Source organism: Tamandua tetradactyla, chromosome 8, assembly GCF_023851605.1.
Source record: "Tamandua tetradactyla isolate mTamTet1 chromosome 8, mTamTet1.pri, whole genome shotgun sequence".
NCBI lineage: Eukaryota > Metazoa > Chordata > Mammalia > Pilosa > Myrmecophagidae > Tamandua > Tamandua tetradactyla.
In genome coordinates, this window is record NC_135334.1 from 113648048 (window position 1) to 113673763 (window position 25716).

Below are 25716 nucleotides of genomic sequence, written 5' to 3' on the forward strand. Positions count from 1 at the left end.
ATTAGAGATCTTGGGTAGTGGTTATTTAGAATTCAATATTTCTGCATTTGAAGAAGATTATTGAGAAGTTCATACATCAACATTTGATTTTTCTGTCAATCTTTTCTTTCATAGAAGCAGACCTTATAATTAACTCAATTAGTCATTAAACAAATATTTGCCAGATTATTTCCATTGAAGCAGCACATTTCTGTGCTGAGAGAACTGCTTCTGCAGTTTGACTTCCTGTGTCTGATTACTACTTGCTATGCATTTGCTCTGTGACTTGGGACAAGCTATTTGACTTCTCTGTGCTTTCATTTTCTTCTCTGTACAACGATGATAATAGTAGTGCTTATTTCATGTGGTGGGACTTAAATAAGTTAATACATGCAAAGCCTTTAGAACAGTATCTTACACATTTTAAGCCCTCTATAATTATGAATTATTAAATACTTAGCTAGTCAATGTTGCTATTCCTTATGATCTCAGCTTTATGTGTTTACTTGTTTATTAGGGCCAAACCCAGGGTATTGTAATAAAACTATGCCAGCAGAGTAGCAAAAGATGTGTATATTTCACTATTCAGTAGGAGCAAATTTCTTTTCCATAGAATTGAAGAGCTGTACCAAATTGATTTGTAGCTATCCATTAACGTTCTTGGCTTTGAAGTGTATGAGCAGCAGATCTGTGCTTAGTAACTAAATATTTTGTTGACACGTGGCTGATTGCACCTTCTACCCCTTTGAAGTTAGGTGTGATGACGAGATTTGCCCTTATTCAGTTCATGGTTCCTATAGATCTTTTCTTTCCCCTCCCAGGTTTCAGCAAAATTTGTGATGATGAAGTTTTATTAGCCTGCATTATAGAGTAGGGGAGACACTGAGCCCAGTTTGGAATTTCTCCTTAGGAAAATGGGAGCCCACTGAAAGATCTAGAATGATTAGCAATGCTACAGTGTGTATAAGATGGACACAGAAGGAAGTAAAATGGGGATGCTCAGAAAGAGAACATTCTAACATTGTAGGACATTCTGAAAAACGTATGAGCGGTGATGGGGCAGTAGTATGAAATGCAAGAAAAGGATGCAAAACATATTGTAGAGACAGAATTGAAATTGAATTGACAATTGATTACATGTGAGGTAAAGTGAGAGCAGCAGGTACAATTAAATCAATAAAGCCAACCTGTGAGCTCTGGTGACTGAAGAGCATGACTTCTCTACCAATTGAAATAGAACACAGAAGTCGGAGCAGCCTATGGGAAAAGGATGGGGTTTGTTAGTTTTAAGAGTTTCAAAATGCCATTGAAACATTCAGAATACCAGCGAAGTAGTGATCAGAGGGAGGAAAAAGAGCAAAAATGCACACATTTAGTCCGGAGCTGTAATTGTTATGTCTAGATTTTGAGAAACTGTGCTATGTATGTATAACTTGGTATTTCCCTGCTACTTTGGGTGCCTGTTTGTCAACTAAGTCTTAGAATAGGAGTTCTGCAGTTATGACGGTCAGCATTTCCACATACAACTGCTAAGAAATTGAAAAAGAGACCAGGCTTCAATTAGAGATAAGAATGAAGCCCATCTGGTCTGAATTATGGTAAATCAGAATACAGGGGTAAGGAGGACATTGCCTGTATCTAGAACTTCAGCTACTCATGAGACCAAAGGAAGTGAGATTCATTTTGTTCAAAATCTAAATTTTTTGTAGCACATAATATAACTCAACCTGTCTGGATAGATCATTTGAACAACCCATACACAGGGATCCCAGAATGGGAATGAGGGTTTGTAATTCTGTGTAGCTTCATGTAATGCCTGGGTACATCCCGGAACATGTTGGGGAGATAATTGAAAAATATTAGTGGGCAGTGCAATGGTGGCTCAGTGGGAGAATTCTAGCCTGCTATGCCAGAGACCCGGGTTCGATTCCCAGAGCCTGCCCATGCCAAAAAAATAAAAAAAGAGTATTGGCAAATGTAATTAGTATTATGTTAATAGTGTTAGTAAACACGCCTCAAGAGAGGGATAGAAAGATCAAAGGTGATGGCAGAGTTATACAGAGAAGATAGGATTTAACAAATGAATATGAATGCTGAATCATTAAATTGATACCTATTTTAGTCTCCAGTATCTTAGAGCAGCTAGAAGTAAAAACCTAAAATTATGAAATTGTAACCCAGGTCAAACTCCAAAATCTGTTCCACAACTAATTGTGGTGCTGTGATTTGAAACTTATTGCTTTTTTGTATATATGTTGTTTTAGCCCAAATACCCCTAAAGATGGGGAGAAGGATCAAAGGAGAAGGTGGAGTTACAACAGAGAATATAGGATTTAACAAATGAGTATGACTACTGTATCAGTATCTCATTTCTTTTAGTCTCCAGTGTCTTAGAGAAGCCAGAAGGAAAAACCTGAAATTGTGGAACTGTAACCCATACCAAATTCTGAAATCTGTTCTGTAACTAATTGTGGTGTGCTTTGAACTGTATTGTTCTTTTGTATGCGTTATTTTTCACAATAAAAATAAAATAAAATCAGAGGGCAGATTCTCCTTTATGGAAAAAAAAAGAACAAAAATGTAATCATGGATACTTGGGGAGTAGAGATTTCAATGAGGCTGTGATCAAATGAGAGAAAGAGACATTTAAAATAAAGGCCAGGTGGCTTAGTGGCAGAATTCTCGCCTGCCATGCCGGAGACCTGGGTTCATTTCCCGGCGCCTGCCCATGCAAATAAATAAATAAAATAAAATAAAGGGTCAATGAATTTGGTTGTCCAGTCTTATGGTTTATATAATATAGGAGATTGAACATGTATTGATCTCAATTCTAAACTAAAAGTTTCATTACCACCTAAATTCCTAAGGTGAACTTCCCTAGAAGTTTTACTTATTTCTTCCTAACAGTGAGCTTCTGAAATATATTGCTTCATTGAGAGTTATAGATAACTGTGTTTTAGATTTTTGAGATCCCACTATATGTAATGTTTTCTGTGATTTATTTTTGCCTTTCCTGACAGCCTTATGCTAATATCTTAAAGTTTATATTAACTTTGTTATTTTTCCAAGTCCTCCATATTTTCCATTTCCTATATGCACAGCAAATTTTGGAACAGTGAATGCATCTCAAAAATAGTCATTCTGTCAAAAGCTAGGCCTGAAAATAAATCTATCTTCTTTCAGGAATAATTGCATTTTAGGTCATACTTACTCTTGGGATGATTTTGGCAGGTGCATTGTTGTTTAGTTTCTATTGGTTAGTAAGTATAAATGGGAAACACACCATAGTCAGAAACATTTTCCGAGTTTTATTGAACACTTATTGATGCCACCTTCATATTATCTTTCAGGTGACGTCTTCAGAGATATTACAGATACATATTTATGCCAAGGTCTTACAACCCAAACCACTTAAAAAATGTTCCAATGCTCGCTTCAGCAGAGCATATACTGAAATTGAATAGAGAAGATTAGTATGGCCCCTGAGCAAGGATGCTACTCAAATTTGTAAACCGTTTCACATTATAAAAAATACTCCACAGAGACCCAGGTTCGATTCCCAGTGCCTGCCCATGCAAATAATAATAATAATAATAATAATAATAATAATAATAATAATAATAAATACTCCAAAGGATAGTTAAAACCATCTGTAACATACCTTATCCCGATGTTTAAGTCTTTTGCATATACTTGGTTGCTTTACTTATTGGTATTATTATTTTCTATAAATCCCAAACTTCAAACTACTAGATATGTAGTCACAATCAGAAACAAACTGAAGTTGATTGCTGAACCTGAAGAAAATCACTTTTTGTAAAAGAGGAAGAAAGGAAAGAAAAGAGAAAATAATAAGCTATTTAAGCCGTTTTTAAAAGAAAAGTTATTTTGGAAGGAGATGGATAAGTACATTACTAGCTGGGCAACCAGTAGGTTTTTTTTCTTTAGCTTTTTTAGGAGTCAATGGTAGTTTAAGTTCTTTGCATCCTGGAAGTGTATTTTAAAAGGGAATCTTGAACGGAAGTGAACAAGTGATACTTTGGAGAAGACAAGAAGACTGAGAAAATTTAAAGCTGAGTCATATCAACTTGATATAACTCGCTATTTTTCCTGCGTTGCATTATTAGAGAACAAGGGTGGGGTGGATTAGCCTGGATATAGGAATACTTTGGAGTTATTCATTTATTTATTTATAACTTTGCCCATGAAATCACTTTTCTTTTAAAAGAGATTACAGGTATTGCTGGACAAGGATCTTCATTTAAGAATTGAAAAATGATGAGGGGCTTTTAATTAATTTAATTACATCAGTGTGGAATTTTGACATCCAGCATTGCAGTCCTTAAAGCAAGCATCATTTGGTGGGTTAATAGCACATGGTTTTCCTAAGGCTTTTGTGTGTGTGTGTGTGTGTGTGTGTGTGTGTGTTTAACATGTGGGAGCTTTCAGGGAAAAACAGGTAAATAAATTGGTGGATAATGACAATTTTTAGCATAATTTCTCATTTTTTTCCTTATTAATTTTTTGTTTAGTTCTTGATAAGTTCTCCCATAAATGAGTTTTATGAGAATAAATAACTGTGGGTGAAGGAGCAACATGTTAAGCTCCCAGACAGTAGTGTGCTCTGTTTGAATAGAGGGAGGTTAATGGGACGTTGCTCCTGGGTTGAGATAGGAAGCAGCTCTGCTTGATGTATTTATTAATAACTTGCAAGAAGAAGATGCTGGACTCTGGCAGCCTCTGCAAAGAATTGAGACCTGGGTTCTTGGAAATTCAATCCATGATTTCCTGTGTGAACTTACCAGCTCATCATATTTTCTTCTGCTTGGAAACCCAGGTTCCTAAGTCACAACTGTTTGCTGCAATTTTAACTGTTCCAACAGTATTGCTTCTGAAGGACCTTAATCCTTCTTTCTTTGACACAGAGGTCACTTTAAGAATCAGATAGAGATATCTGTTATCAGGAGTAGGGCTTCTTAGTGACCACTTTCCTATGATAGTGTTTTGCAAAGGCTTTGTAAACAGATAATATTTTGAGGGGTGGAAAGGGTGAGCAGGGATATAGTGTAAAAGTCTTTTTCACTAATCTAATATACATAAAATTCCCTTTTGTTTGTCATAGGGAATAAGTTGAAGTGACTAAAATAGAAATAAGAATATAGTAGAGAAACTTTCTTCTTTGTGAACATCCAAATAAAAACGAACACACAATGACCTTGCCCAGGTAATGTTTGTTTGCCCTGAGCTTTTCAGCCAGAAATATTAATTCATAATTTATGTAATTAGGATTCTACAGTGTAATTACAGTGTTTCCATCAATGTTAATCTCTTGGGTGTTTCAATAACCAGCTGTATTCATCATTTCATTGAGAATACTGGTACCTGGCTGTGTGTTTTAAGGGTAGATGGTTCATTGGTGTGTGTACATGTGCGTGCGGTGTGTGTGTTTGTGAAGAAGGTGGTAGAGACTGGGTGACAGGTGATGAGGAAATGGTCACGGCTGAGTCGAGAGTAGAATGGGTGGAAGGAATCAGAAGACTCAAGAGTTTGATAAAACTGAAAAACAGAATCCAGAGTTTTCTTCAAAGTGAGAGGTGCCCGAGGCCGATGGCCTGCGGGGAGCAATTGCTAGGTAGGAAGGAGTCTTGGCCAACTTCTTGGGAAGCTGGGCTCATCTTGTATGTGTGTCCTACATTTGTCTGTCTGGGAACGCAGCTCTGTTGAAAGGTCTGTGGAAGAGCTCATATAGCTTAGGTGCTATGTGAGTGCCTTGAGAGGGCATGGAATATCTGAAAAGATGATTGGCACTATCAAAGTGGGCTTCAGCTAGGTTTCCCTATGCTGACTTCGGTGCTCTAAAATCCTAACCCTACAGGGATACTAGATTGCTGTGTTTTCTGATGGTCTGGCTCCTCATGGTCCACCCTTCTTGCTTTCCCTTAATCAACTTCAGGGAAACTGCCCTCCTGTCTCTCTGTCATACCAGAATTTTCCTGACACAGCTGTTCTCTTTAAATCACTCATTCCCAGATATTCACCTGGCTAGATACTTCACTTCATTACAGTGTTTTGTTGAAATAGCTTCTCCCATCATCCCACTCAATATAGCACCTTCCACCCTTTATCCTCTTACTCAGAATAATTCTGCTTGTGCCTCACAGTGTATTATTTACGTGCCTTGTGTTTGTTATAATATGAACTCAATGAGGATAGGGCTTTGTTTATTTCGTTCCCTGCTGAATCCCTCACACCTGGACGAGCATTTCTCACATGCCAGACACTCAGAAATATGTGAGCAGAAGACTATTGTTACATATTATTATTAGCTCTAGTTATTCTCTGGGCTGTGGATTAAAGATGAAAGGCCTTCCTCAGCAAATACTCAGTGATAGGTGGTTATTTCCTTAGTGACTCTAACTGGGGAAGGAACAAGGAGAAACAAAAATTCTTCTTTTCTTTTTCTTCCTCCCCTTCCTTGGTGCCTCATTTCCCATGTTGGGTTAACTATAGAATCATTCTGGTTTACTTTGCCTTGAGAATCTTTCACAAAGCACCATACTTTCTCATGATCGCTAATTTTATTCTCCCCAAACTACTTAAACTCCAACAGTGGTAAAATTTCAACAAATCTTTGGAATGCATTTTTTTCTTCTACATCTTTGACATTTGCCAGACATTTCTCCTGCAGCATTCTGCCAGTCCATGACCTTGAAACCATTATCGCTCTAGCTTTGGCAGTTTCCAAGAGCTCATTACAGTTTCTCTTTTCCAGAGACAATCTGACTTTTTGAAGTTTTAAGTGGGGATGTTTATAATGAACAAAAATTGTAAGGTCCCTAATTTGTACTGGATGGATCAGAAAAATGCAAGTTCTTTCTAAATTTTGTAGGTCTGACCAGAGCTGAAAATGTTTGGCCTACTTCAAAGAGTACCCAGCTCCTGCCATCTAATCCCACTAGCTCAGTTTAGTTTCTGGAACACTTGCCATGCTGTTTGGAAACCTATGGGTGAGAAGCAGATGGATGAGTCATTAGGGTAAGAGTAAGAGAGTGATGAAAAAGCAGTCACCGCCCCCCTCCCCCCAACTTAACCATAGCCAATACCTGCCACTGAGAGTCTGAACACATTTCCATACAATTTGTAGTGGTGCTACTTAAAAAAGAGAATAAATTCATTTGTCAGCTCTCCAATCAGATCTTCAGTCTGTAGGGCTGAGAAACTGCAATAAAATCATGTATTTTCCCAATTGTGTCTAATGTTCCCCAAATAGATTATTCCTATTTTATTGACCTGCAGTGAGAAAAAAATCTGCTTGGTTTGGAATAATTAATGGAAAGTTGCTTTTTTTTTAGGGTGGCCATATAATTCATTGTTCAAAATAGGATGCTTTTGAAAATAAAAAGTGGAATTAAAAGAATTGCAATTATAAATTTATTTGAAAATTTGTTGACCAGCAGTTTGGTTTTATTAAATAAATATGCCTAAAAGGGTTTTATTTAAAATTATCTTATAAAACAAAACTCTTTATAAAATTTAAACACATATTAAAGCAAAATAAAAATTTCTTTAATAGCATGAACATTAAAAATAAAAGAATATAATTATTCTTGAAATGCATTAATGCACCCTCATGAGTTTTTTAGTCATATATTTCTAATAATGTATTATTAGTATTTTTCTAAAGAACTGATTTTTTGAAGTATGCTCTTAATTCTTCATATTTAATTTGTTGCAATTGTCTTCAAAATTGCATTATATAGTTAGCACATTTGATATTGTTTGCTTTTAAGTTTATTTGTCATAATGTTTTTAATTGCAAACATATTTTTATAGATGCTGATGTACCTCCTAAGATCAAATTCTGCTAAATGTAGAATATTTTCACTATTATTTTGTTTTGAAATGTATAAATATGTCTCCACATGTATTTTCAAAGATCCTTTTATTTACTGTAATACTGCTACCTTGCTTTGAAACTTTTTTTAAAAGATGAAGTTTTTCAAATAAACTATAGAATTCTCAACTTTGTCTCCATGCTGATTCAGAATATAAATGCTTTTCAACCACAACATCGTCTCTCTCAAAGTACTTTCCTCAGAATTTGAGATATTCCAAAGTCTAGAGAATATAAAAATTACATTTTAGACTGTTAAATTCCTCTCTTGCTTTAATTGAGTTAAATTTCAGTATTTTCCTATTTGCAAGTGTGTGCGTGGGTCTGTGTGTATGTGTGTATACATGTTCTGCTTTTATTTACCCTGATTATATTTTCCAAAGATGGCTGCAACAACAGCTCCCATCCCCCATGCTCTTCTTACAATGTGACCTCGACACTCCTCCCATCAAGTGGTTAGGATCTATGTCCCGGCCTTGAGACTGGGCAAACGTTTGATGCTACTTGAACTATACAGTTTACCAGGTATTATTATGTGACTTCCAAGTCTAGACAATCAAAATGCCATGCACTTCTGCCAAGCTCCTTTGGGACATTACTCTTGTCATGTGGCTGCCATGCTGTGAGGAAACCCAAAGACCTCATTCAGGAAGACACTTGCTGAGGTCCTACTCAACAATGAGCACCATCCACTAGACATGTGAATGCAGACTCCTCCAGATAATTCCAATTTCCTGCAGTTGAGTTACTTCAACTCAATTAATTGCAGATAATTTTATTAGCTGTTATTAATCAACATCAAAAATACTGATTGTGATGTACAATAAAACATGCAATTATAGTTTTCATACCTTTGAAAAAAGAGTGTTCCAATATTTTACTACCAATTTTTTAGGTACAATATACTATGATATTGTATATATCCTATAGTACAATATAATGGAGAGAATATTGAAATGGGCAATGTTTCACCTTTTTTAGGGAGCGGAATTTTCTTCTTGTAGAGTAAAAAGGCAAGGCAAATAAAAATTCTCAGACTCATGCAACATATTTCACCCTATTATTGCCCCATCTCTATGCATTTATGCAAAATAAATAAGTAAATATATGGCAAAGAATATAGCTTAAAAGTTGTTCACTATGCTGCTGTTTAGAGAGCAGGAGATGGGAAACAACTTAAGTGTCCAAATATAAAAATTAGATTTAGTAAATTATGACACAAACCTATAAGGCAGTAGTATGAAGCATTAAAAATGTCAATGATTGAAATTTATTTTAATGACGTGCATATATATTCATGGCATCTTCATTAAAAATAGCAGCCTACCAAACTGTATGTTTTATTGATTCCCAACTTTTTTTTTTATTTGTTCATTTTTTTCCAACTTCGTTTTGAAACGTTTCAACCCAGGCACACACATACAGGCATATAATGGGAAGTTCATAAACTAAATTGTGACTAGTGATTATCTATGAATAGTGGGTATAAAAATCATCTCATTTTAGGCACTTTTGGTTACAAAAATAACTCAAGTCCAATTCAAATTAGCTTAAAAATAGAAGCGGTATTTATGGGGGCCCTCTGGCACACCTTCATTGGAGCCCCAGTTCTTTGTCTCTGGAGAGCTCCCAGCTCTACTTCTTCTGTGTGGCATCGTCATCCTCAAGATGGCTCCCTCCATGAGGCACCTTGGCAGCTGTGGTTGCAGGCCATGCATCTGCACAGCAAACAAGACATTTTAGTTTAACCTGAGCCATAGCAAAGAGTCCTGTGGTTCATCTGCTTTGACCCACCAGAGCGTACCATTGTGGTCAAAGGCCTGCCATGAATTGGGTTAGGCTATGAATGCTGCCCATACCTGGCTAAGCCTTATAGCAAGAGAAATGTCAAATAGACCTGCTTGCTTTAATCATATCTCAGCCATAGAGGTGGAATAAGATCTATTATTCTTTGCTTGCTATACAGTGGGAGAGAGATAGTACAGATGTTGGTGGAGAAAACACAGCATCTCTTTCCATGTATACATTTTCTACATTTGAATGCATATGCCACTTGTTTAATTAAGAGAAAACATTTTCTCTATTGTTTTCATGTTTTCAATTTCATTTATTTCTGCTCTAATCTTTGTTATTTCTTTCCTTTTGCTTGCTTTGGGGTTAGCTTGCTGTTCTTTCTCCTATACAAAAGTTAACTCAAAATGGATCAAAGATCTAAACATTAGGTCTAAGACCATAAAACAGTTAGAGGAAAATGTAGGGAGATATCTTATGAAACTTACAATTGGAGGCGGTTTTATGGACCTTAAACCTAAAGCAAGAGCACTGAAGAAAGAAATAAATAAATGGGAGCTCCTCAAAATTAAACACTTTTGTGCATCAAAGAACTTCATCAAGAAAGTAGAAAGACAGCCTACACAATGGGAGACAATATTTGGAAATGACATATCAGATAAAGGTCTAGTATCCAGAATTTATAAAGAGATTGTTCAACTCAACAACAAAGACAGCCAACCCAATTACAAAATGGGAAAATGACTTGAACAGACACCTATCAGAACAGGAAATACAAATGGCCAAAAGGCACATGAAGAGATGCTCAATGTCCCTGGCCATTAGAGAAATGCAAATCAAAACCACAATGAGATATCATCTCACACCCACCAGAATGGCCATTATCAACAAAACAGAAAATGACAAGTGCTGGAGAGGATGCGGAGAAAGAGGCACACTTATCCACTGTTGGTGGGAATGTCAAATGGTGCAACCACTGTGGAAGGCAGTTTGGCGGTTCCTCAGAAAACTGAATATAGAATTGCCATACGACCCAGCAATACCATTGCTAGGTATCTACTCAAAGGACTTGAGGGCAAAGACACAAACGGACATTTGCACACCAATGTTTATAGCAGCGTTATTTACAATTGCAAAGAGATGGAAACAGCCAAAATGTCCATCAACAGAAGAATGGCTAAACAAACTGTGGTATATACATACGATGGAATATTATGCAGCTTTAAGACAGAATAAACTTATGAAGCATGTAATAACATGGATGGACCTAGAGAACATTATGCTGAGTGAGTCTAGCCAAAAACTAAAGGACAAATACTGTATGGTCCCACTGATGTGAACCGACATTCAAGAATAAACTTGGAATATGTCATTGGTAACAGAGACCAGCAGGAGTTAGAAACAGGGTAAGATAATGGGTAATTGGAGCTGAAGGGATACAGACTGTGCAGCAGGACTGGATACAAAAACTCAAAAATGGACAGCACAATAATACCGAATTGTAATGTAATTATGTTAAAACACTGAATGAAGCTGCATCTGAGCTACAGTTTTTTTTGTTTGTTTGCTTGTTTGTTTGTGTCTTTTGTTTTTTCTTTTTCCTTTTTTTATATATATATTTTTTATTTTTTATTATTATTATTATTTTTATTTTTTCTCTATATTAACATTCTATATCTTTTTCTGTTGTTTTGCTAGTTCTTTTCCTAAATCGATGCAAATGTACTAAGAAATGATGATCATACATCTATGTGATGATATTAAGAATTACTGATTGCATATGTAGAATGGAATGATTTCTAAATGTTGTGTTAATTTCATTCTTTTTTTTTAATTAATTAAAAAAAATCTTATCAGGACCACTGACTAATCTTTTGGAGAAATGATAAAAGATAAATTAGAGCCATTCCTTCTTATATCAAACTAAATTTCAGAGATTCAAAAAACCCAGAAACCATAGAAAATGAAAAATCTAATAAATCTGACTACTTAAAAATTAAAAAAAAAAAAAAAAGAGAAAACTTTTTTTTAAATGTTACCAACATATCTTGACCAGATGGACATAAATTAGCAGAACACTCAATTACCAAATCAGTATTATTACCATTAGTTTTATGGGAAATTGACATATAGTGAGAAAACTGTTAGGAAACATAACTTTCTGGTTATATCTTGGGTATAAGAACTGATCTAGCAGAATCTTATGTATCTTCTTTACTTATGGTCACTAGTAATGTGACTTGAGTTTCCAAATGATGGTGGGCCTTGTGATATTTCACTCAAGTGAATGTAATTCAAATTTTGTTCAGATTATTTATCAAGGTCATGAAGGGATACTGACCTTTTCAGGCACAACCTCAGAGTAAGTACTGCCATGAAAGGGGTGCTCTTAATAAAAGTAACCAAAAATCAACTACCTGGAAAAAAATCATTCTAAAAAGGCTGCAAGTTAACTGAGATGTAATTTCATATATTTCTTTGAGTGTTTTGCCAACATGGCTTGATATGTTTCTCAAGTGAACAGTGAGTTCGATGGGGCAGAATGGAGGAACTCTCATAGAGGACTAGTGACAGAAAATGGGATTCTAGACCCAATTATTCTACTCTCCTACTCTATATATTGGCAAGCCACTTAAGAGCTATGACCCACTATTTCTATGATTTTAACTTTAAGGATCGAGCTAAATAACCTCTGATGGTCATTACAATTCTAAGTTGGGGAGCTTTATATAGGCCTGCTCTGGACAAATGATAGCATCATATATTTCTTTGCATTGTTATCCATCCAGAAATCAAAGTAGAAATAAAACAGTGCTTTTAGTCTTTCCCCATTAAGTATGCTGCTAACTGTGGGTTTTTCATATATTTCCTTTATCATGTTGAGGAAGTTTCCTTCTATTCCTATACTTTGAAGTGTTTCCATTAAAAAGCATGTTGCAGGTTGTCAAATTTCTTTTCTGTAACACTCAAGCTGATGATGTGGTTTTTCCTCTTAAATTTATTGATGTGGTGCACTACATTAATTGATTTTCTTCTTTTGAACCACTTTGCATACCTGGAATAAATCTCACTTGGTTCTGGTGCATAATTTTTGTAATGTGCTGCTGGATTCTATTTGCAAGTATTTTATTCAGGATTTTTGCATCTATATTCATTAAAGAGATGAGTCTGTAATTTTTTTTTCTTGTAGCATCTTTGCCTGGTTTTGGTATTAGGGGGATGTTGGCTTCATAGAATATTAGGATAGTAGGTAGTTTTCCCTCCTCTTCAACTTTTTTGAAGAGATTGAGCAGGATTGGTACTAATTTTTTCTTGAACTCTTGGTAGAATTCACATGTGAAACCATCTTGTCCTGAACTTTTCTTTTAGGGGGAAGTCTTTGATGACTAATTCAATCCCCATACTTGTGATTGGTTTGCTGAGGTCTTCTGTTTCTTCTCAAGTCAATATTGATTGCTTATGTCTTTCTAGGAAGCAGTTGACTTCATATAAATTTATTGATGTGGTGTACAACATTAATTGATTTCCTTCTTTTGAACCACATTTGCATACCTGGAATAAATCTCACTCGGTCTAGTATGCAAGCATATAGTTGTTCATAGTATCCTCTCATTATCTACTTTATTTCTGCAGGGTCAGGAATTATGTATCTACTCACATTTATTATTTTATTTGTTTGTGTCCTTTCTATTTTTAATTTGTCAGCCTAGCTAAGAGTCCATTGATTCTGTTGATCTTTTCAAAGAAACAGATTTTGTTTTATTCATTCTCTCTGTTGTTTTCATGTTCTCAAGTTCATTTATTTCTGTTCTAATTTTTGTTACTTTTTCCTTCTGTTTGCTGTTAGTTTGCTGTTCTATCTCCAGTTCCTCCAGATGAGCAGTTAATTCCTTGATTTTTTCATTCTTCTTTTTAAAATATAGGCATTTAGGGCAATGAATTTCTTGCTCAGCACTTCCTTTACTGCATCCGTAGGTTTTGATATATAGTGTACTCATTTTCACACACCACGAGATTACTTATTTCTCTTGTAATTTCTTCCTTGATCCTCTGGTTGTTTAAGATTGTGTTATTTAGCCTCCGTATATATGTGAATTTTCAGCCTTCTACCTGTTCTTCATTTCCACCTTCATTCCATTATGATATGAGAAAGTGCTTTGTATAATTTCAGTATTTATAAATTTATTGAGACCTACTTTGTGACCTAACATGTGGTCTATTCTGGAGAAAGTTTCCATGAGCACTTAGAATAATGTATATCCTACCGTTGGGTGCAAGTCAAATCTAGTTCATTTATAATATTACCCAAAATCTCTGTTTCCTTATTGTTCCTCTGTCTAGATGGTCTATCCATTGTTGAATGATGTATTGAAGTCTCCAACTATTATTGTAGAGGTTTCTACTCACTTCAGTATTATCAGTGTTTACCTCATGTATTTTGGGGTGCTCTGGCTCAATACAAAGATTTTTTTTTATCACATAGTTCTGTATTTTTCACCATGATCATTTTTAGAACATTTGCATCACTCCAAAAAGGAAATAAAAAGAGGAAAAAAGAACTCATGCATCCCATCTCCCTTACCCCTCCTTCTCACTGACCACTAGTATTTCAATCTACCCAATTTTGTCCTTTATCTCGCCCTATTATTTATTTATTTTTTATTCTTTTTTTTTTTTTTACTCATCTGACCATACCCTGGATAAAAGAAGCATCAGCTACAAGGTTTTCACAATTACACAGTCACATTCGAAAGCTATATAGTTATACAATAATTTTCAAGAATCAAGTCTACTGGAACACCGTTCATGAGTTTCAGGTATTTCCCTCTATCGTGCCAATACACCATAAACTAAAAAGGAATAACTGTATAATGTGTAAGAATGGCCTCTAAGATATTCTGTCTACTCTGCTTGAAATTTCTCAGCCACTGAGACTTCATTTTGTCTCATTTCTTTCTTCCCCTTTTTGGTCAAAAAGGTTTTCTCATTCCCATGATGCCAGGTCCCAGCTCATCCCCAGGAGTCAGGACCCACTTTGCCATGGAGATTTACACCCCTTGGTGTCATGTCCCAGGTAGGGGAAGGGTAGTGAGTTCACATGCTGAGTTGGCTTAGAGAGAGAGACCACATTTGAGCAACAAAAGAGGTTCTCTGGGGGTGACACTTAGGCATAATTGTCGGTAAGCTTAGCTTATCCTTTGCAATAATAAGCTTTATAGGGGTGAGCCCCATGATTGAGGGTTCAGTCTATTAAATTGGTTGTCCCCATTGCTGGTGAGAATATCAGGAATTTGCTAGATGGGGAAGTTGAATATTTCCTCCTTACTCCCCAGTCCCCCAAGGGAACTTTGAGATAATTTTTTTCATTTTCTGCTCAAATTATGCTGGGATATATCAGGGTATGACACTAACCTGTACAAACTAATAAGATCTCACACCCTATTCAAGATTCCATATAATTATAGTGTTCAAGTAAACTGTTGGTACATAGATATTCATGATTGTTATGTCTACTTGATGGATTGTCCCTTTTATTAATATATAGTGTCTTTCTTTGTCTCTTTTAATCATTTTACATTTGAAGTCTAATTTGTCTGATATTAGTACAGCTTCCCTTTCTCTTTTCTGGTTGTTGTTTGCATGGAATATTTTTTTCCCAGCCTTTCACTTTGAAACTGTTTCTGTCCTTGGGTCTTAAGTGAATTTCTTGTAGACAGTGTATGGATGGATACTGGTTTTAACCCATTCGGCCTGTGTCATTCGATTGTGGAGTTTAATTAATTAACATTTAATGTTATTCCTGTAAAGGCAGTATTTTCTTCAACCATTTTGTCTTTGGATTTTATATGTCGTATCTTATTTTTTCTTTGTTTTTACCCCATTAGTTACTCTTAGTGATAATCTTCATTTCAACTCTCTTCTTAAGAACAGTCTCTCCTGTCTTTTCCTATCTGCCTTTAGAGCTCCCTTTAGTATTTTTTGTGGAGCATGTCTCTTGTTCATGGACTCTCTGTGTCTGTCTGTTTATCTGTAAGTATTTTAAACTCTCCCTCATGTTTTTTTAGAGTAAGCAGATAGAAAAGTTATCAGGTGTACATGTAAGAGGACACGCACGCACTCTCACAAAGACAGAGGTGAGGGAGATGAGGCAATCGGCAATGTGGGGCCATTTGTGTTTATGGATTAGCTTTACTTATTCCCCTCTCCTCTTCCTTGTTCAGAGGTTTTTCTTCTTCTCTCCCTTCTCTCCAGGATAGTGCCTAGTGGTGGATAGTGTATTTGAGAGGGTCGGTTGGCTCTATCCTTCTTTGAAGATGACTCACTCAGGTGGGGGTCATTCGGCTTCAGATGGGTCCCCTGCCACAGGGTGTGTCCTGTAAGGGGTTAGCCCCCAGGCAGGTTGTCTTTCCAGGACACAGGCCCTTCTGACCCTGATTAACCACCCTTGCTTAAGATGTTTCTTCATGTTTTTTTCTTAAATTTTTTCCTCTCCCCTCTTTCCCTGTTCTAGCCTGCCTCAAATACCCCCTCAACCTCAGAGTGTTCTCAACCCTTAACCTTAAGGGGTGCTGAGGGATGAGGGTCTGTCTTCTGTAGCTGCTTCATGCTTGTCAGGGGGTGCAGGCCCTGCCTGAAGGGGTGTAGGACTTTCTCACTATCTCGTTTAAATTGAGAGGGGAGTAGTCCAGACGAGCATTGGAAGAGCTGAAAATCCTCACATCAGCATTGCTTCGGTCTGAAAGGCTTCTGTTCTGGAAGAAATAAACTTGGTGAGAAGCTTAAAAATGCACATGCCAGTTAATTGCAAGGGAGGATAGAGGTAAGCAGGCCCAGGAGAGGTATTAGCCAAAAGAGGCTGAGGAAGATGAAAGGGAACAACCATCCTCCAGGTCGAGGAGTGAATTCTAGCGAGAAGGTTCATTCCTGCCTGACTGGGGAATTATAGTGCCAAGTGAAGAGGTACGATAATGAAGCTTAGAAGGAACATGATTGATTGGATGTGGCTTTGGCTGCCTTGTCAGCCAGGTTATTCCCTCGAGAGATGTTAGTATAATTTCTTTGATGACCAGGGCAATGAATTACCACTTTTTTTTCTTTCTTTCTTTCTTTCTTTTTTTTTTTTTTTTTTGGTAAAAGCATGGCATTGGGAGAATGAGTTTTCTTGGCAGTGTTTAATTGAGAGAAAGCTTTGCTCTTCTCATACTGCTGCATGAATATGCAAGACTAGAAAGGCATAGCTTTTTCTTTTTTTTTTTTTTTTAATTCTAGAGCACTGATGGGGGAAGTTTTGCTTTCTGAGATAAACTCCCTGGGGGCAGGGCTTTGACTTATTAAATTGGATGCCCTCAGTGCTTAAGAGAATAGAAGGAACTCCCCAGGTAGGGAAACTTAAAAGTTTTATGGGTTTTGTTTAACTTTTTAAAGGGACTTTGCAAATAAATATTTCTTACATTTTGCTTAAAATACTCTGGCTCTTTTTTTGATCTTTCACAGAAGTTAAAGTTTTAGATTATAGACAATATTATATTTTATTCTTAACTAGATCAGTAATATTTACATGTTGCTGTATGGAGTAATGCTGATTTTCAGAGCTGAAAAACTTTGCCTTTGGTTCCTTTATATTACTTAGATATTTAAAGTTTTAGTGAACTACTAGTTTATACAAAGAAGAAAGCATTTCAGAATTTAGAAATAACACTTAAAGCTTAGGAGAGAATATGATTGCTATAAGAGCTTACAGTTTAAGCTTTTAATTTTTTAATAAGAATTTTAAATGATTTACTTTTAGAAATAAAAACAAATGACAGTTTTTTAATATTGGAGTCACCAACTACAAACTATAACAGAAGTTTTGTCTTATTTTATGTTTACACATTTCCAGGGTTATGTTAATTTACAGGTAGAACATTATTTTTATACTTACCTTGCTTCTCTTTTAAAGTCCTTTTATTGGAGATGATGTTCTGACTTACAGCTGACCACCTGTACTTTTAGAGAAGTCTTAGAGTAAAGTAGTATAACTGATGAGCAAATTTTGCTGGTTCTGTGAGTTGTAACTTTTAGCAATATACAGGTTAGTATTAGTATAAAAACAATTTCTAAATATATGAGTAATGTTTCACCCATACAAATTTAGTTAACAGAAAGATAGAAAATCTCTTTTAATTGTTGTAATACTTCTTTTAGGTAATATGCTAAACTATTTTAGTACTTTACAAAATGAGACAAGCGTCTTTCTTAATAGTTTCCCTTTAAGATTGAGAAGACTTGACTAGTGAAATAAAGGTTGATAAGGTTAACATAAACGTTAGCATGGATATTATTATAATATGATAAAAATATTTTTATCTTTTATACAGAGTTACTCAGATTGTAAACAAAGACTTATAACTTTTCATTAAGAGCAGTTTAAAAGAAAGCATCATTGACTCAGATAGAAATCATTCATTTTTTATTCATTCTCCATACCCTTTTGTAGTCAGCAGTGACTACAAACAAAACTTACTTTTTTACAATTCTCCACAACTTTCCATTGCATTCAGGACTTGTGGTCAATAATGACTACAAAATTCACTTTCTCAAACCTTCTGTAACTTCCCCTATCCATTCAGAACTAGTAGTCAATAATGACTACAAAATTCACTTTCTTGAACCTTTCTGTGACTTTCCATATCCATTCTGTTAGTAGTGATCATAACAAACATTTACTTATATTTAGGAATATGTTAGTTTACAAAGTTAACATATTGTAAGACTGTACTTTGAGGCAGTTGGAGGCCATAAAGATCTGCTGCTAAGGTATTTTTGAAGACATAGTGTTTATTTTGAAAACTTTGGGGCAGCACTGTCTAAGTATGGTAGGAATCTTATTTTTAATTCACTGCCATTCAATAGTAAATAGGTAATGAGAGTTAGTTTGAATGCATCTTTAGAATTTAGGACTGAAAACTTACAAGCAGTTGAGGGTTGTATTTGCTAGGGTTCTCTAGAGAAACAGAATCAGCAGGAGATATCTGTAAATATGAAATTCATAAAAGTGTCTCACATAACTGTGGGGATGTAGAGTCCAAGGTCTGTAGGGCAGGCCACAAGCTGTAAGCTTCAGTGAAGTTCCTCAGTGAACTCCCAGGAGAGGCTGGCTGACTGATTATCTCTTCTGGGCCCTCCTTAAAACCCTTCTGGTGATTAGATTAAGCATCACTCATTGCAGAAGACATTCATGTGCAATCAGATGTGGATGCTGCCAACATGGTCATGATTTAAGTCAATGAAATGTCCTTATAGCAACAGACAGGCCAGCATTTGCCCAATCAGACAACCGGGTGCCACCACCTGGCCAAGCTGACTCATGAATCTGACTATCACAGAGGTTATTCATGTACTAGCCCTGAGATGCTTTCAACCTGTACAGACAAGTTTATTTGCTTAAGTATCTTCTTTGGGATGCCAAGAGGCCTCAATCTAGTGGAAGCTTCAGGGAAAACAAGAGGGTAAATACTAGTTGGGTTGGTGTGACTCAAGGTTGAGGGTTGTCTTGAAGTTTTTGGCACCCTCTTTGCCAATGGCCCCCTGACTCACAGTTGAAGCAAGGCTCTTCAGGCTTGAAAGCACAATTTGGGTGCCCTTGAGAGGACAGGGCACTGCTAACAGAACTGCAATATGCTGATCTTGTTCTTTGGTCTTCTGTTTACTTCTCTTTGCCTTGTCCTCCTCCTTGGCCTTATTTCAATTGTAAAAGACAGAAAAGGCAGTTTCTAATAAGTCATTAGTGGGAGCTTACAGGCCCATGGAGATTTTTCATAGCCATCTCCAAATGTCAGGGACCAACTGGCTCATGAAATGAGTACCCAGCAAAATCTGACTTTCCTGGGAATCAGGGCTTACATTGGTATACTTTTTTAGGGCTTCAAGTAATCTACCCCAGAGCAGGGCTAGGCTTTCCTCTTTCTCCTGAGTGATTTCCCTTAGATTATTATGATTAACCAGTTTGGCAGTACATTTTCTCATGCTCTGTAAAGAAAGGTATTTTCTCCTCTAATGGAAATTGAGTCATGGGCATAACACAACCGACAGGTCTCTTTTTAGGTCCTTGTCTTAATAGAGAGCTATAACTATCTGGGCATAGGGAATGCCTGATGACTTTCCCTGTCTTTCAGAGACTGGATGATAGTATTGCAATCAAGAATCCCATTGGAAGGCTATGCTTTCCCATTTTTTTTGTTTATATTGATTGTTGTCATTTCTCATTTTCTCTGGAAAATGAAAAAAGAGGAGATCTTTCCCTCTAAGTTTGCTGTTTCCTGAGGGCTAAAAAGAGAGCATAATTTAGAAGATAATGTTTATATTTGGCTGCAGAGGGTTTTGATAGAGACTAAGTGAGGATTCTATGTGTGTGGGGAGCTATTTAGAAAAGATTGTTTCAAATATTTGCCTTCTTCCATGAAGAACAGTTATGAGGAAGAAGTTTTTGACAGTTTTCATCAGTATAACATAATTTGCAAGGACCTTTTAAGGGTTTTCCTGATATAAGACCATCAAAGCTGTATGTAAGTAATTTTTCTTTGCATTTTCCTCTCTTTTTATAAGAGAGATTTAATCGTAAGATAGTGTGCTGGTTTATAACTGTTGTGTACCCCAGAAAATCCTTGTTCTTTTAATTCTGATTCAATGTTATAAGGTGGGAACTTTTCCTCAGGTTGTTTCCATGGAGATGTGACATACCCAATTGTGTGACCTTTTGATTAGATTACCTCCACAGAGATGTGGTGCACCCAAATGTGGATTTGACCTTTTTGTTAGATGCAGATGTGACTCCATACATTTAAGTTGGGTCTTGATTAGTTTACTGGAGTCTTTGATAGAGCTGACACAAGGAAACATTTAGGGGAAAGCTTAGACACAGATGCTTTGGGATGCAGAGGAACAGGCCAAAGGACCCACAGGATCTGCAAGAGCCATTTGAAACCTGAATCTTGGAAAGGAGCCAAGCAGATATTGTCATGTGCCTTCCCATGAGATGCTAAGCAATTCAGAACCTAGAGTTTTTCCCTGGAGAAGCTAAGTGAGAGCTGATGCTGATGCAGGTATTTGGAAATGCTTGGAGATAGAAGCTCAGAGAGGAGGCCCCTTGAACCAGGAGATGAAAGCAATAAAACCCAGGAGTAAAGGGTGAGCAGACATCACCCTGTGTCTTCCCATGTAACAGAGAAACCCTGCATGGGAATTGACCTTTCTTGAGTGAAGGTATCCTCTTGTTGATTCCTTAATTCAGATATTTTTCATGGCCTTAGAACTGTAAATTTGTACCCTAATAAATCCCCTTTATAATCCATTTCTGGTATATTGCATTTCCTCCAGTATTAGCAAGCTAAAACAAATAGGGTTATGGCAAACTGTCCTATTTGAGAGCCAATGTTGGCCATCCTCCAGGTGATGCTATGGCCAGGCAGTATGCTTTAGCAAATACTGGAGTCACTACCTATCTTTAAAGAAGATAGATAAAAAGGATTTATTTACTGATGTCTGGTGTCCCAGATCACCAGCTTGCTATTCCGAGTGCTGATCTCTTGGACCTATGGGATTAGGTTCCCTATCCCTGGGTGTCCCTGGGGTCCTTAAAGACTTAGGAGATGGCCCAATGCCATCTTAAAGCTGCTGAGCTGACACACTTGTCTTCCTGGGTGTCTGTGCTCTTAACTTACTTCCTAGAGTGTTAGCTAAGTAAATAGTTGCTAAAACAAACTGCAATAGGTGCTATGAAAACCTTTAGGGAGGGCATTTCCCAGGTGCCAGCACTGGGTGTTGTCATGATTGAGCTAGAGGGAAAGGACATGTTGCAAGGAAATCAGACTCTTTCTAAGAAAGTGGCTTATGATTTTCAGGCAATTTGAGTTATGGACATATTGTAGGACAGGGTCATGAATGAGGCTTCCCCCATCACAGCACAGAATCTTTAACCCTTAATGCAGAATCCTTTGTTACAAAAGATGAAATGTCCCAGAAGGCATAGGAAGCCAGAAGGAGGATAAAGGAGATCTTATGGAGGCAGAGAAGTGGACCTCTGTCAGGAAGGTGGGAAGAGGTACAGATTCAGCAAGAGGAAGGGTCTGAGTCCTGAGAAGGGAGGAAAAGAGAGGGTGTGTGGAAGTCTTGGAGAGCTGAGAGAGAGAGAGGAAAAAGAAAGAGAGACAGGAGGACTCAATTTGTTTCCCATTGAACTCCTGCCTGACATGGGGAGAAGCCCATAGTCAGGTCCCAAAGACTGGTATCACTCGCTGCCCTGAGCCTTCTTGAATCTCCATGGCATGGAGACCGGGGTCCTGACACCTTTGAGGACAGAGCTGGAGACTCAGAGTCTATTGAGTTTATTTCCTGGGGCAGTTGGATTAGAATCCCTAGATGCCTAGGTATGCTGACTTGCATGAGGACATAGGACAGGACAGCAATGACCCACATGAAAACAAAAAATGAGAGCACATTACCAAGCTTCCCAGTACTCACAAGCCCAGATGGTTGGGGAGAAGAATCAACTCTGGCTGATTCACCAAAACATGTCACTGGATTTGTGGTTCTAGGTTCTTGGCCATGCTTTGAGAAGGAATTCAAGGGCACAGCACAGTATAGAGTAAGCAGATAGGAAATTTATTAGGCACACATGTAAGAGGACATGTGGGTACAATCTCAAAGACAGAAGAGAGGGCAGTGAGAGTCCTTTCCATCATTTTTTTTTTTGACATGGGCAGGCACCAGGAATCAAACCCGGATCTCAGGCCTGGCAGGCAAGAACTCTGCCACTGAGCCACCATGGCTGGCCCCTCCATTTTTGAAAGACATTTTTTCTGGATATAGAATTCTTGGTCAGAAGTTTTTATCTTTCAGTGTCTTAAATATATCATACCACTGTCTTTTCAATGCCATGGTCTCTGCTGAGAGATCTACACTTACTGTTATTGAGCTTCACTTGTATCTGATAGGTCATTTTTCTTTTGCTGCTTTCAGAATTCTCTGTCTTTGACATTCAGCAGTCTGATTAGTAAGTGTGCTGGAGTAGGTCTATTTGGTTCTATTTTGTTTGGGTTATGCTGTGCTTCTTGGACCTGTAATTTTATGCTTTTCATTAGAGTTGGGAAGTTTTAAGTGATTATTTCCTCCGTTATTCTTTTTGCCCCTTTTCCCTTCTCTTCTCCTTATGGGACACCCATAACATGTCTATTCTGGTGCTTCATGTTGTCATTCAGTTCCCTGAAACTCTGCTCAAATGATTCCATTCTTTTCACTATCTGTTCTTTTGTGGATAGGATTTCAGATGTTCTGTCTTCTAGATCACTAATCTTTTCTTCTGCTTCTTCAAATCTGCTGTTGTAGGTCTCCACTGTGTTTTTCATGTCTTCGATTATGCCTTTTATTCCCATAAATTATGCCATTTCTTTTTTTGAAACTTTCTAGTTCTTCTGTATGGAAACCCTGTGTCTTTCTTACATGCTTCATCTTTTTTTCCCCTGCATTTTCCTTCAACTCATTTAATTGATTTGGAAGATTTGCTTGAACGTCTTTAACTAATTGTTTCAACTCCTGCATTTCAGTTGAGATGTCAGTTTGCTCCTTTGGTTGGTCATATCTTCCTACTTCCTGGTATGAGTCATGATGTTTCACTGGTGTCTAGTCATAATTTTCTTTCTTAGTTTATCCAGGAGGTTGTTTTCTCTCTTTTGCCTATGGTTTTCTTGTTGGTTGTCTTTATTTTTTTTATACATTGTATGGTGGGGGTCACATTTCATTCTCTTTCCATGTACGTATCCTCCTATTGCAACACCATTTATTGAATTTTTATTTTTGATTTTTGTTTGCTTGTTTTTTTTTGGAAGTGCATAGGCTGGGAATTGAACCTGGGCCTCCCGCATGGCAGGCAGGAATTCTACTACTGAACTACTCTTGACCCCTTTAGTTGGCTTTTTATCTTTGACTCTGTTCTTTAACTCTTCACTAGCCAGTTTTCAGATTGTTTCTGTGCCTGCTTCCCTTAAAAACTTAGGTGCCCACAACAGCTGTCCTCCCGGATAGGATTAAGCACTAGGCATCATGGCAAGATCTCAGTGGGTAAACAAGTTTGCTGTCTATCAGTGGTGATCTGTTTCTCACCATCTTGCAAGATCTGGGTTTGTTTTAGGGCACTGCTTTAGCAGTTGGTTTGTATATATTTCTCAGCCAAGTCAGGGCGGGTTCCCATGCAGGGGTCTAGACCAAGTTCTATGATCCTGGGATCTATTTTGAAGAGTCTCTGCAGAGCTCTTCAATTCCCTTGCACTTTCAGGTCTGCCCAGCAAATGATGGTGCTTGATAACTTAATCATCCTCAGAAACTGCCTTTGGAGCCCAGACTCATCTGATCAGGTGGGCTGGAACTATGGGGTTCCTGTGCCCTCACTTTGATGGGCAAAATCTGGCTCAATATGGGTCTGTGTCCCCCACTTTACCTGTGGTGGAGGACTCCCTCAGCTTTCCCAGTTTTCAGCCAAACCCCAAACAAGCATCAGGCCACCCACTGCTGTTTCCCTCAGGGATGGGAGAGGGCTTTTGAAACAGTTGCTGTCCTCATTTTCTCAGACTCTTTGTCCCTCATTGACCTGGGTATTTAAATGTCTTCCCCTTCTCCCCAGGTCTCCAAATGATAGAAGTCTGTCTCACTACAGTGAGAGAATTTATATTCTGTGTCCCCCATGGGAGAGATCATGGGTACTTTTTCTGTTCCCCTCCCATGATGTGTGAGACTGAGCTGTGGGATAGGGGGGTAGGAAAGAGGATAGGCCTGTCTAAGATGGGAGTTGCCTACATGAATCTCTCTCTTTCCTCAATTTGGCATTTGTAGGGTCCTTCTCCAAAGTATGTCTTCCTCCAGAGTTCCAAGCAGTTCATAATATTTTACATTGAATTTCTGGGGAGAGATTTTCAGGGGCTGTTAATATTGTCATATTATTATGACAATTATGATGACTCACCCACTGTATATATTACATTTTGTTTATCCATTCATCTGTTGATGGAAACTTGGGTTGCTTCCGTGTTACATACCACACAATGTGCTACCATTATATTGACATATATAATTACACAAATGGTTTCCTTTAATGCATTTTTTTCTCTTTATGCCACTTTGAACCACTGCCTAGTGTCCTTTCTTTTCATTTGAAGAACTTCCTTTAGCATTGTTTATAGAGCAGGTCTAGTAGTGATGAACTGCCTCAGTTTTTATATATCTTTGAATATCCTAATATCTCCCTTATTTTTGAAAGAAAGTCTCAATGGAGTGATAGATAAGATGTGATAGATGTACCATGCAGTCACAAAATACAATAGATTAATAAACACAAAACAACATGAACAGAGATTAAAAACATGGTGCTGTGGTTGATGGTGATGGTAGCACAGCACTGTGACTGCATTTAAGACCACTGAATTGTATATTTAAATTGGTAAAATGGTAAAAAGGACATTTCAGGTTGTATGTGTTACTGTGATATACATATATCTAACCATCACGGTGGTATAGTGATATACATATATCTAACCAACCACTGTGATGGTTAAATATATGTATAAATTTGGCTCAGTGATGGTGCCCGAATGTTTGGTCAAGCAAGCACTGGCCTAACTGCTACTCTGAGGATATTCTATGGACTTACAACATCAGTAAGCTGGTTGCATCTATGGCTGATTACATCTCTATTCAATTAGGGAAATGTCTTCCACAATGAAAGACTTTTAACCCAATCAGATGAAGGCTTTAAAAGAAGGAGTGATGACTTCAGCAGTCAGAAGAAAGAATTTTCAGCTCTACTTAAGTCACCCAACCTCTTTTTGGAGAATTCATTGAAAACCTTCATTGGAGTTGGCAACCCGATGCTTGCCCTATGGAATTTGGACTTGTGCATCCCCATAGTCGTGACACACTTTTATAAAATCTCATATGTAGAGATATCTCTCCTGCTGATGTTACCCTAGAGAACCCCAACTAATACAGTTACCAAAATTAAAAAAAGTACAAACCATACAATA

At 37.2% G+C, this 25716-nt stretch overlaps 2 pseudogenes; one reads left to right on the top strand and one right to left on the bottom strand.

The window, feature by feature from the left end:
• Positions 1-25716, bottom strand: part of LOC143645278 (uncharacterized) — a 129029-nt pseudogene that overhangs the window by 91284 nt on the left and 12029 nt on the right.
• LOC143645391 (U6 spliceosomal RNA) lies at positions 3408-3506 on the top strand (annotated as a pseudogene).